At 44.0% G+C, this 14,079-nt stretch overlaps 1 protein-coding gene and 1 non-coding gene across 2 annotated transcripts in view; one reads left to right on the top strand and one right to left on the bottom strand.

Moving 5' to 3' along the window:
- Positions 1 to 14,079, bottom strand: part of CSMD1 (CUB and Sushi multiple domains 1) — a 2,085,346-nt gene that overhangs the window by 286,938 nt on the left and 1,784,329 nt on the right.
- Positions 4,000 to 4,071, top strand: TRNAS-GGA. Its single transcript has one exon. It is a non-coding gene; the product is annotated as a tRNA-Ser (tRNA).

Here is a 14,079-nt window from a genome sequence, read left to right as displayed (position 1 = left end):
AACCTTCAACTCTCATCCTCCAAAGATTCATTTCTAAACATCTATCACATTAGTCACCACTGTTAAACTGATTCTGTTTTCAGAGGTATGAAAAATAAAATGCTCTGTGTACATAAGATGAATTTGAGGAGAGAAAAAGATGAGTATCACATTTTTCATTAGACACTCCGCAAATTCTTTACTGATAATAAGTACATGGTTAACAGCTTCAGTATGTTACAGAAATCTCTGATGGTTGCAGCAACGCAAAGATCTGGTATTATATCATTAGGGTGATCAAGTGCTATTCACTTGTTTACTGTCTTTTCCTGTTTCTAAATCAGAGCTTCACTATCTCCACACCTTCCAAGTATCAGGAGGATCTTGCTTTTGTCAGTGTGAACCGAGTGGTGTGAAACAGGAGGCAAGAGAGAGGGGGCATCCAATTTGAGAACTGCAGACCGTCTCATTTATCACATATACTTCCTCTGAGTCAACATGCCTCTAGAACTGAGGATAAGTAATAGCAATCCTTTATACTGGGGAAAATTGATAAATCAAAGTGCTTTTGTGTTCCTTACTGTTGAGAGCAGCCCTCATCAACATTGTGGGCAATAAAGCGAGTATGATGCCCTAATTTCACCTAATTCACATGAAAATCATGCACATGCTTGTTTACAGAGCTGTGTAGATGGGCTCAGCCCCAAGTCATGGTACCTCTAAAGGGTAGAAAACAGTGCCTCTGTGATGCCTATTCTAAAACTTATATAATATTACATGTGTGTGCACATGTTTGTGCACCTTTGAGTTTTCTGATACAGGATTGTGCAGCTTGGCGTTTTCAGTCACCCAGTCATGTCCAACTCTGTAACCCGTGGACTTCAGCACACCAGGCTTCCCTGTCCCTCACCATCTCCCAAACTTTGCCCAAGTTCATATCCATTGCATCAGTGATGCCATCCAGCCATCTCATTCTCTGATGCCCTCTTCTCCTTCTGCCCTCAATCTTTCCCAGCATCAGGGTCTTTACCAATGAGCTGGCTCTTTGCATCAGATGACCACAGTATTGGAGCTTCAACTTCAGCTTCAGCATCAGTCCTTCCAGTGAATATTCAGGGCTGATCTCCCTTAAGATAGACTAGTTTGATCTCCTAGCTGTCCAAGGGACTTTCAGGAGTCTTCTCTAGCACCACAGTTTGAGGGCATTAATTCTTTGGCACTCTGCCTTCTTTACCATTCAGCTCTCACAACTGTACATGACCATGGGAAGACCATGGCCTTAACTATATGGACCTTTGTTGGCAGAGTGATGTCTCTGCTTTTCAGCACACTGTCTAGGCTTGTCGTAGCTTTCCTGCTCTTCTGATTTCAAGGCTGCAGTCACCAACTGCAGTGATTTTGGAGCCCAAGAAGAGGAAGTCTGTCACTACTTCGACCTTTTCCCCCTCTGTTTGCCATGAAGTAAGAGGCGGATGCCATGATCTTAGCTTTTTATTTTTATTTTTTAATGTTTAGTTTTAAGCTGCCTTTTTCACCCTCATCAGGATACAGGATTATGCAGCTCGTTGTCATTGTCGTTCAGTTGCCCTGTAGGGTCTGACTCTGCAACCCATGGACTTCAGCACCCAGGCTTCCCTGTCCCTCACCATCTCCCAAAGTTTGCCTCATCAAGAGGTTCTTTAGTTCCTCTTTGGTTTCTGCCATTATCCATTAGAATGGTATGCAGCTTACTATAGTTTAAATGAGCCTCATAATACTTGAGATTACATATGAGTTTGTATACGTATACATTTTTTTTCCTTTCCACTCTAACAGTGTTGCTAAATCTGAATGCAGTGTGTGTTCCTGAGAGTGACGGGTGGATGGAGTGGAGGCCACAGGGTGTGAGACAGGCGCTGAGGACCTCGGAAGTGGCTGGTCACCCAAGGATAGCAGAGGTTGTCTCTGTGAGCCACAGTGGAGCAGAGTCCTGCCCAGGCAGCTGGGGTGCCAAGCGGGCTGTCTGGAGGAGGCAGACAGAGACCAGGAGGGAGTCTGGGTGAACAACGTAAGCCTCAGGGGAGGTGAAATCCATCTGCCTCTTCCATATCTTTTATAAAGATATGGTAATATCTGCATCTCAGCCCCAAATCCTCCACATCCACAAAGCATCAGAAATGCAGCAGGAAGGGGTTCAATACTGGTTGGTGTTGTGAAATGCAAGCATCTTCTGGCATATCAATAAACCAGAAATGCCACCACCATCAGTGATTTCTGGCCTCAAATGTGAATAAGGCTCTCCAAACTGCGATCCAGTGTAAGCTGTCACCCTCCACGGTGCTTGCCAAGGAGCTGGGGGAGTGCAGGAAGAGACGTGAACCAGGAAACTGCATTGGCCCCAGACAGCTGAGGTGCTGTCTCACGAAAGGCATGCATTCAGGCAGCCCCAAGGCTTGCATCTTCTCATGCACAGAACACTAAATTCCTTAACTTGCTACCCAATCTTTGATGTTCAGACTGCCCGCTCCCTTTGTTGCAGACTGGTATATAGCCTGAATCCCTGCCCACCTCCTTGGAGCCGTTTTCTCAGAGTTACTGAGATGCCATCTCCTGGGCTGGAATACTAAACATTCTCACCCAATAAAATAACACTTTCAGGTTGTGACTAAAATTTTTTAGTTGTCAGTGTATAAATAAAAGAATACACAAATGAATGAATGAGTAGATAGTTCATTAATTCCTAGTTATTGCACCAATGTGATCACACACATTATGAAGCTGAGGGTGACCTCTACCCTGGACAGAGTGGTCAGATGCTTAATCGCAATATTTGTCACAGTGACTCATTTTCTATGCTGTCCTCACTGACTCAGCTTATTTGTGAATGAGGTTGTGATAATTCAGTCTATAAAATTTAGGAGTACTTCCTTTTCATTAAAGCAAGAAAGCATAACCCTGCCTAAAGCATCGTATGTGATGAAGAGTTACATCTGAGCTCCGGGGGGATCATGCTGGGACTCCGCACAGAAATCGCTGCTGTCTGAGGAATGGTTTACGAGCCTTCTGTATGAGTGGGAGATTAGCAGAAAAGTGGGTACAGATGACTCTCCGGCTGTGTGTATAGAAAAGGGTCGCTCTCTCTCTCATGGTAAGTATCAAACACAAGGAAGAGAACCCTTTGTGCACTGTTGGTGGGAATGTTAACTGGTACAGGCACCATGGAAAACTGTGGAGGTTCCTGAAAACACTGAAAGTGAAAATACCACATGATCGTGCAATCCCACAGCTTCATGCATGTCCAGGGAACGAAAACAGGACCCCAGAGAGACACATGTGCCCGCACGGTCCCTGCAGCACCACCGCAACAGCCGAGGTGTGGAAACCACCCACATGATCGTCGATGGGTGAGTGGAGAAAGAAGATGTGGGAGACACACATGCACATACACACACACACACACACACACACACACACACAGACACACACACTGGGCCATTATTCACCCATGAAAAAGAAGGGAATCCTGTCATTTGCCACAGCATGGATGGACCTTGAGGGCAGTGTGCTAAGTGAGATGTCAGAAGGAGAAAGACAAATGCTGTATGACATCACATAGGTGGGATCTGAAAAGGCTGAATTCACAGAGTCAGAGGCTGGAATGGTGATTCCCAGGGCCTGGTGGTGTGGGTGGGGGGAATGGGGAGATGCTGGTCAGAGGGCACAGATCTCTAGCTACAGATGAGTAAGTGCTGGGGTCCAGTGCACAGCAAGACGGCAGTAGGTGACTCACTGCACGTGTGTCTGCAGGCTGCTCAGAGAGTAGCCCTTCACTAGTCTCACCACCAGAAATACTGGTAAGAGATGTGAGGTGAGCAAAAGCTACGGTGGTGACCATTCTGTCCAGTCCATAAATGTACCAAACCACCATACTGTACACCTTGAACTTACACAATGCTATGTGTCAATTATTTCTATTATCATTTTTTCATTATAAGACAAAAATTTGATGAAAATTGGTATGTAATAACCGAGGTATGGGCTTCCCTGGTGGCTCAGAGGTTAAAGCATCTGCCTGGAATGCAGGAGACCCAGGTTCGATCCCTGGGTTGGGAAGATCCCCTGGAGAAGGAAATGGCAACTCACTCCAGTACTCTTGCCTGGAGAATCCCATGGAGGGAGGAGCCTGGTAGGCTATAGTCCATGGGGTTGCAAAGAGTCGGACACGACTGAGCGACTTCATACCAATTGAGGCATAGTTGGTTTACAACATTAGTTTTGGGCACACAACACAGCAATTCAATATTTTTTTAAATTATACTTGAGTTAACACTATTACAAAACAATGCCGATATTTCCCTGGACAGTATAACTCTGCGGCTTATCTATTTTATGCACACTAGTCTGTGCCTCCTAATCCCACACCCCTGTCTTGCCTCTTCCCATTTCCCTCTCACCACTGGTAACCACTAGCTTGTCCTCTCTCTCTGTGAGTCTGTTTCTGTTTTTGCTTTTTTAAAATATTCACTAGTCTGCTCTGTCTTTCAGATTGTAGAATCTAGCTTATATGCAATAAGTCAATTATATTTCAATAAAACTGGATGGGGAGACAAAGACATGCCCCCAAGAACAGGAGAAGTGTCATTCAGGTGTCCTGTTTCTCTCTGTTCCTCTTCCTATCAATCTTGGTGGCATTTGACAAAACTAACCACAGCGAAAAGGGCTTTCTTGATGGCTTAGTTGGTAAAGAAGCTGTAATGTAGGAGACCCAGTTTTGACCCCTGGTTTGCAAAGGTCCCCTGGAGAAGGAAATGGCAAACCATTCCAGTATTCTCGCTGTCCCCATGGACAAAAAGCCTGGTGGGTTGCAGCCCATGGGGCCTTACAGAGTTGGACATGACTTAACCACTAAACCACCACCAACCACAGCTAAAACCCCAACACTCTATGGAATCCAGAATTTAGAATTTCAGTTAAGTCAGCATCTTAGTCTCAGTAATTCAATACACAACCATTCTTTCCCTGTCATGAGCTAGGCCTGGCATCAAAGGTGGACAAAACTCTTCGGCCTCATTTACAGTCTATGTGTGCATGTGGCCAATGACAAATGTGTGGTCAACTTTCCACCGACCCCATGAGCAGAGTCCTGAGAAAGCAGAGAGGGTGGCCGCCTGGCAGCTCCTGCCGTGTACTGTCTGCAGGTAGAAACGTGGCGCAGGAGCCCAGGGTTTATGACTGACTCGTTCCTACAAAACAATCCCACTCTGCTCGGCAACTGGCAGCCCCAAGGGCCTCTCTTGCTATAAACAACAAATGATTTTTTTTAATGAAAATGTACCTATTAAATTATCTTTCAATAAACTAAATTAGTGGAGAAGGCAATGGCACCCCACTCCAGTACTCTTGCCTGGAAAATCCCATGGACAGAGGAGCCTGGAAGGCTGTAGTCCATGGCGTTGCTGAGGGTCAGACACGACTGAGCAACTTCACTTCACTTTTCACTTTCATGCACTGGAGAAGGAAATGGCAACCCACTCCAGTGTTCTTGCCTGGAGAAGCCCAGGGACAGGGGAGCCTGGTGGCTGCCGTCTATGGGGTCGCACAGAGTCGGACGCGACTGAAGCGACTTAGCGGCAGCAGCAGAGTAAATCAGGGTGGGATGTTGCGTAGTTATGGCCGCTATTTACAGGAAATCCATCTTGGGACTCCAAGGAAGCGAGATCACCCTGGAGCCTGCCTTCCCTTGGGTGAGAGAGCCGAGAAGTCTGACTGCTAGAAGCTCAGCCGCTGTTTATTTAACCCCCAGAGTAAAGGTCACTCCTGTGAACTGAACTCCATTTTCTTGCATTTTATGCATGATTAAATGGTAATTAAGCTTTAATGAAAAGTGTTAGGCTGATTACAAGTAACATAATTGCACTCGTCAGTTCTTGTCCTATGTGTTACATGCTGTGTGGAGCTGGCAAGACAGTGGACCTTGAGTGGGCTTTGAATATCTCGTGAGCAATGGTAGTTCTCCTTTCTAGGGGAGGGGGTGCTGTTCTACAGCACAGGGCAGGTAAAGTGCAAGGAAGGAGGCGTGGTGTGCAGCCGCTCCGTCAGCGGCCTGCTGAGCCTGCACGTGGACATACAGCACCGTGGTTAAGGGCCACCACCAATAACCAGCCGCTCTCCGCCCAAGGTTGCCTTAACGCTGGGAAGAATGATCATTTTCATTAAATAAAATAAGGAAACTTAACAAATGAGAGATTAAACTATGTTCATTTAAATTAAAATGGGTATTAATCTTTATAAAATGAAAATGGACTGCTTGGTTTCTACCTGGTATCAAAATATTAGGTAAAGATAAATGTATAAAGAATTATAAAACGTAAAAGGTCAACAAAGATGCATACATGTTATTATATCTATCTAATGTGTTTTTTTAGCAGTGAAAACAGTCTATCCTGACTACTTCTACTGATAATAGATATTATATAAGGACTATTTATCTTAACTACTAACATTGGGATAGAAGATAACTCAGGGGTGGGAGAATCTTTATCACTAAAATTAGCATTCAAATATTTATTATTAAAGGCTTTTCTATTAACATCTTTGAATGAAGCTGATGTCAGTAATAAAACACAACCTTTTTAGAAGATCAGTAGATGATATGGTCCTTGTTACACAATCAAAATCATCCTAGTATTTTTAAGATTTGCATCACTAGAAAGTTTTCAAGTATATTCAGTTTGAAAACACTTTGTAACCACTGACTATATATCATGTTCTGAACATTCTGCCCTCCAGGAACTTAGTCTCATCATTCAGCCCAGGCGATAGTCTCAGTCATGTCTGATTCTTTGTGCCCATGGACTGTAGCTCACTAGGCTCCTCTATGCAAGGAATTCTCCAGGCATGAATACTTGAGTTAGTCATTCCCTTCTCCAGGGAATCTTCCCAATCCAGGGATTGAAACTGGGTCTCCCGCATTGCAGGCAGATTCTTTACCATCTGAGCCACCAGGGAAGCCCAACCTTAGTCTTTTAGATTGCAAATAAGATGCTCACACATGATGGGGCACACACTGTATCAGAAACATGAGCATTGAATTTGGGGACTGTGAGCGACAATGTGATTAATTCTGATTAAGAGGCCTTAAAATATATTCTGTCCATTTGTGGATTCATTGAACAAGCAAAGAGGAAAAGCAAGCATAGAGGAAACTATTAGGTAAAGATATATGTATAAAGAATTATAAAGCTTAAAAGTTCAACAAAGATGCATACATGTTAGTAGATCTGTCTAATAACAGATATGTCCATTTACACTGATGTAAAATGGACATATACGAAACATGTGCCTACCAAGCAGGGCTGGCCTCCTGCTGGCATGGATATCACAGGAGGCTGACTGGGTTGGGGGGCAGTGATTGTGGATGAAAACTGAAAATGCACAGAAGGTTTTTGCAGAAGTTTGCATACAAGCTTTGATAGCTGTTATTTCTGGCAAGAGGGAGAACCAGAACTCTCTCTGGCTGAGATGGGAAGACAGTGGAGAGTTCTGGCCAGAAGCAAGTTGCCCCATTAAGACCCACCCTGGGACCTCCCTGGTGGTCCAATGATTAAGAATCCACCTTGTAATGCAGGGGACACAGGTTTGATCCCTGGTCTGGGGACTAAGATCCCACAAGCTATGGAGTAACTAAGCCTGCATGCCGTAACTACTGAGCCTGCACACCACAACTAGAGCGTCCATGTGCCACAACGAACGATTCCTCACGATGCAACGAAGACACCATGTCTCACAACTAAGACCCAATGCAGCCAAATAAATAAAGAAGCCACTATATTTTTTAAAGACCCATCCTGGCTCCTTTGATCAGGAAACACTTATCCAGGAGTGGAGGGAAGTCCATCAGCAAGCTGTGCAGGCGCAGTCCAGGCCAGAAGGACTCAGACCAAGGGGACACGCGCACAGGTGGAGAGAACTGGCTGGACCTGGGACTCTGAATATGGGCCTCACTGAAAGTGAGGCTGGAGTAGATGGGGGCAGAAGATGAAGGGGTTTGTGAAAAAATGACTTCAAAGGCTCTCTCATGAGAAACTCTCAGAATGGAGCTAGCATTCACTGAGATGGGAAAGGCTTGGAGAAAACCAGGTTTGGGAGTGGAGAGAACTGGAATGTGATCACGTTTCATGTGCCAAGTCTCCTGTTTCTGTCTCCACGTGAAACCAGATAGAGACCCCAGACTGGCAATTGAGGACCCCGGGGAGGGCTCAGGAGGCTGGCTGGTGAGGCCCAAGGAGATGCTACTGACGGAGGAGAGAGACGCGAGGATGTTCCTCACGGCATCCAGCCTTCACAGCTTGGGGAAGGAAAGATGAGAGTCAGGGAAAAGACTCTAATGGGGTGGCCACTGGAAGAAGGAGGACCAGGAAAGGGTGGGGATATGGAAGGCAGCTGAAGAAGGTGTCTTAATAACAGACAAGCAGTCAAAATTAAAAAGCCCCAGTCAGGTATGGGATTCTGTGACTGAGAGGGAGAACAACGCTGATGTTAAATTCTTCTGCTTTAAGTTTGTTGAGGAAAGTCTGATAATTCAAATGTCTGAGAAAACTACTCAAATAAGCTTCTCCCTTCAATGATTAGGTTACACCTACAAAGCAGAGTTCACATAGTATTGGCATACTATCAAGTTAAAATGGTTTACCACGAAAACTAATTTAATGCTATTGAATAAATGTCATTTTTGTTTGAATAAATGTCATTTTTGTTTTGTAACAAAGGTCATACTTGAAGTATCAATTATTTGAGGAAAATATTTAAGTTCCATTATTTTTTAAATTTTATTTTGAAATCATGAAAGTGAAACTGTTAGTTGCTCAGTCATGTCCAACTCTTTGTGACCCATGGACTGTAGCCCACCAGGCTCCTTTGTCCGTGGAATTCTCCAGGCAAGAATAGTGGAGTGGATTGCCATGGCCTCCTCCAGGGGATCTTCCCAACCCATGGATCAAACCTGGGTTTCCCACATTGCAGCCAGATTCTTTATCACCTGAGATACCAGGGAAGCCCCTTTGAAATCACAGATTAGTGCCAACGCTTCATAGTCTAACGTTAGCTTGTCTTAGGAATGGCAGCATTATCTAACTTACACATAAAGTACCTCTTCTTCTTATGTTTCAGGATTGTTAAGACAAATAAATGGGGTTTTTCCAGCTTCTACCTACAGAAGAACAGCTAGGCTTCTGGGGCTTGAGGGATAGGCTCTTTTACATTTTTGAAGGGGATTCAAGCCTTTGTTTTAGAAAGGCTCCAGCCTGACTTAGTTTTATAGCTGGATTCCCCAAAGGGGAAAAGATGGCTCAGAAACTGCACGAGTGGAAAGAGACACTTTTGGTCATGGGTGCAGGGAGGTTGACCAGATATCCCAGCTTGATGCTGAAGGGAGTTTCCGGGACATGGGGATGTCAGTTTCATGGGCTTTACACTGTTCTTTTGGGAACTCTATCACTGAAAATCCAAAATGAAAGATATGACACACTTCCAGGGGGTTATTTGAGAGGGTTTCCTTACAAATGTTGGATTTGGAAAAGCCCAAGTAGAAGTGTAGTTACTGGGTGTATAGAAACCTGGAGAGATACTATATGGATACAGCTTCTTGAGAAGAACAGTGAGCGCTGACTGAGGGAATCTGAAAGGGAGATACAGCACAGCCTGACACCACTCTCCTCCCTGCACTTCCCGTCTCCTGCCGGAGCTCTTCACTGGAGGAACCGGCTAGAAGGCACCAAGCTGGTCCATGCATGTCCACCACTAGGATCGAGAAGCCTGAGATATGGCAGAGAGTAGACCTAAGCAGACAAAGGGAAAATGGGCTGGGCTGTGTGCTGTGCTAAGTTGCTTTAGTTGCGTCTGACTGTAGCCCGCCAGGTTCCTCTGTCCATGGGATTCTCCAGGCAAGAATACTGGAGTGGGTTGCCATTTCCAGCTCCAGGGGACATTCCCAACCCAGGGACTGAACCAGTGACTCCTGTGGCTCCTGAATTGTAGGTGGATTCTTTACTACTGAGCCACGGGGGAAGCCCCAGAGGTCAAGATTCAAACCCAAATTTTCAGCATCACAATTCAAGCCAAGTTTTTCTAAATAATGCCAAGCAATTATTTTATATCTTGCAATTTTTCCCTCCCACAGAGTTTTAAAGACTTTGTAGAAACTCATTCATAAAAATACCTCAGACTCAGCATTATATTTTCACTCTTAAAATGGTATTTCCCAAAGGGTATACCAAATGTTCCTGGAGAAGGGCACAGCAACTCACTCCAGTATTCTTGCCTGGAGAATTCCTTGGACAGAGGAGCTTGGCGGGCTACCATCCATAGGGTCACAAAGAGTCAGACATGACTGAAGTGACTGACCACACATGCGTTCACACACACCAAGTGCTATGCTAAACCATAAATGCCAATATTTAACCATTTTTTTAATCTGCAAAAATGACAATTTCATATTGTTCAAACTAGAACACTTTGGAAAACCAAAGTCAATTAAGCAAGTTTCATTTCTGTAGGAACTTTAATGGATGTGTTCATGTTTATCACTTCCTAAGCACCATATTAATTAAATATATTATTTGTGTAATTACAAATATAGGATATAAATGTCTATGCTCTCAAATAACTATAATAAAAGACACTCCTTTGTCTTTAACCCAAACTAGGAAGATGTCTTTTAAAAGAGAATATAATGAGGAATATAAAAAAATAAATGATTTCTTTGTTCTGTCACATGAATTTTTAAACAGGAAGATTTTAAAAGGTCAGAAATAAAAGAACATTCTCTTACCAGATAATCCTGCAATCACACTCCTTGGTATTTATGCAAAGGACTTAAAAACTTAAGTTCATACAGAAACCTACATGCAAATGTTTAGAGCAGCTATATTCATTATCACCAAAAATTGGGAGCAATCAACAGGTCCTTCATTAGGTGAACGGATAAACAGTGGTACATCCAGACAATGGGATATTATTCAGCACTGAAAAGAAATGAGCCATCAAGCTAAGGCCTTCAGTTCAGTTCAGTCATTCAGTTGTGTCCGACTCTTTGCGACCCCAAAAATTGCAGCACGCAGGCCTCCCTGTCCATCACTAACTCCCAGAATTTACTCAAACTCATGTCCATCAAGTCAGTGATGCCATCCAGCCATCTCATCCTCTGTTGCCCCCTTTTTCTCCTGCCCCCAATCCCTCCCAGCATCAGAGTCTTTGCCAATGAATCAACTCTTCGCATGAGATGGCCAAAGTATTGGAGTTTCAGCCTCAGCATCAGTCCTTCCAATGAACACCCAGGACTGATCTCCTTTAAAATGGACTGGTTGGATCTCCCTGCAGTCCAAGGGACTCTCAAGAGTCTTCTCCAACACCACAGTTCAGAAGCATCAATTCTTCTGTGCTCAGCTTTCTTCACAGTCCAACTCTCACATCCATACATGACCACTGGAAGAACCATAGCCTTGACTAGACAGACCTTTGTTGGCAAAATAATGTCTCTGCTTTTGAATATGCTATCTAGGTTGGTCATAACTTTCCTTCCAAGGAGTAAGTATCTTTTAATTTCATGGCTGCAGTCACCATCTGCAGTGATTTTGGAGCCCCCCAAAATAAAGTCTGTCACTGTTTTTACTGTTTCCCCATCTATTTGCCATGAAGTGATGGGACCAGATACCATGATCCTCATTTCCTGAATGTTGAGCTTTAAGCCAACTTTTTCACACTCCTCTTTCACTTTCATCAAGAGGCTCTTTAGTTCTTCTTCACTTTCTGCCATAAGGGTGGTAGAGGGACTTTAAACGCACATTATTAACTGAAAGAAGCCAATGTTAAAAAGTTGTACACTATATGATTCCAACTACCTGATATAGAAAAGGCAAAATTATGGAGAAAGAAAAACTATCACTGTTTGCCAGGGGTTATTTCGGATGTGGGAGGAATTAATGGGAAAAGCACAGAGGATTTTTAGGGCTGTGAAACTGCTTTATATGAGACAGTAATGATGGACACAAGTTATTACACACTTGTCCAGACTCACAGAATGTGCAACACAAGAGTGAACCCCATGTAAACCATGGCCTTAGAGTGATGATGTGTTAGTACAGGTTTATCAGCTGTAACACACGCACCATCTGGTGGGGGTGTAGATAACAGAGGAGGCTGTGGATAGGCCGAGGCAGAGTCTACGTGGGAAATCTCTGTACCTTGCTCTCAAATGTGCTGTGAACTTAAAAGTGCGCTTAAAAATAGTCTATTATATTAACGGCTGAGTAATACTCCATTGTGTATATGTACCACAGCTTTCTTATCCATTCATCTGCTGATGGACATCTAGGTTGTTTCCATGTCCTGGCTATTATAAACAGTGCTGCGAGGAACACTGGGGTACATGTGTCTCTTTCTCAGCCGTTAAAAAGAATACATCTGAATCAGTTCTGATGAGATGGATGAAACTGGAGCCGATTATACAGAGTGAAGTAAGCCAGAAAGAAAAACACCAATACAGTATACTAACACATATATATGGAATTTAGAAAGATGGCAATGATGACCCTGTATGCAAGACAGCAAAAAAGACACAGATGTGTATAGCGGACTTTTGGACTCAGAGGGAGAGGGAGAGGGTGGGATGGTTTGGGAGAATGGCATTGAAACATGTATACTATCATGTAAGAATCGAATCACCAGTCTATGTCCGATGCAGGATACAGCATGCTTGGGGCTGGTGCACCGGGATGACCCAGAGGGATGTTGTGGGGAGGGAGGTGGGAGGGGGGTTCATGTTTGGGATCGCATGTACACCCGTGGTGGATTCATGTCAATGTATGGCAAAACCAATACAGTATTGTAAAGTAAAATAAAGTAAAAATAAGAATTAAAAGAAAAAAAATAAAAAAAAAAAGTCTATTATAAAAGGAAAAAGGCAAAAATGCAGCCAGGAGAGTACATAATGGGTAGGAGAGGAAACTATAACCTCATAACTGTACTGAAGTTTTTGTTGTCAAATAAGGACAGTATACCACACCTGCCATGTACTCTCACCACTGTTTCTGAAGACAGAAGACATCTTTATCTCACAGAAAAAGAGCAAAAATGATATAATCTTGGAACAAAAACTTTTTTTTTCCCCAAGCCAGGACAACCGGAGCAAACTTACCTTGATATTTTGGCCATAAACCAATGAAATTTTTACCATGTAGAGATTCTATTCCATGAACACGTGTTCACAAATTACGGCCTCGAAGCACAGTGAACCCGAGGTAAGAAATTGTGCAGACTTTAACCTCAATTTCATTACCAACCCCTTAAAACGTCAAATTGACCTCAGTCCATTTTCTAATGTAACTCTTAAATGTGGCTCACAAGTGACCTGCCAAGAAATGAATCGTGCCAGAATGTGTTTATGTGAAAATTCCGGTCGGTTTATGATGACAGCTGACCTGGGAGCTACCACGTTATACGACACTTCTACATGGTGTGGTTTGAAGGGTATTCACAGACTCATCTGCCACAAAATATCCCCACCCCTTCCGTCTGGAAACGGTTCCTTAAAAATGTGCTGGACAGTGAAGGCGGGGACCGTCTTCAGGAGGTAAGCACTTAAAACTGCAAACGTGAAGCCACTAAATCCTCAGAGATGACTGTCCTACAGAAGCTGCTTGACACCTCAGCCCTAAGCAGGGAGAATGGCAGGGGAGCTGAGAGCAGCCAGTTGAAGCAGACTGCCACCATTCATACTTTGTGGCAGCACCCAGGGGATTGAAGGAGCCTGGGCTAGATGTCAGGTGTGGGAAGGGGGCACCCAAGATAAACCTGACCTTCTGGTACAGACTCACACCTGTCTGGGGCCCACGTTCATATACGTACTGATTAACTCAAATCTTTAAAGTATTTTCTTTCCACATAACTAAAGAGAGCATGGACTTCCCTGGTAGCTCAGACGGTAAAGAATCTGCTTGCAATATAGGAGACCTGGGTTCGATTCCTGGGTTGGGAAGACCCCCTGGAGGGGGGGCATGACAACCCACTCAAATATTCTTGCCTGGAGAATCCCATGGACAGAGGAGCCTGATGGGCTACAGTCTA

Source organism: Capra hircus, chromosome 27 (genome assembly GCF_001704415.2).
Source record: "Capra hircus breed San Clemente chromosome 27, ASM170441v1, whole genome shotgun sequence".
NCBI classification, from domain to species: domain Eukaryota; kingdom Metazoa; phylum Chordata; class Mammalia; order Artiodactyla; family Bovidae; genus Capra; species Capra hircus.
This window is presented reverse-complemented; position numbering and strand designations above follow the sequence as displayed.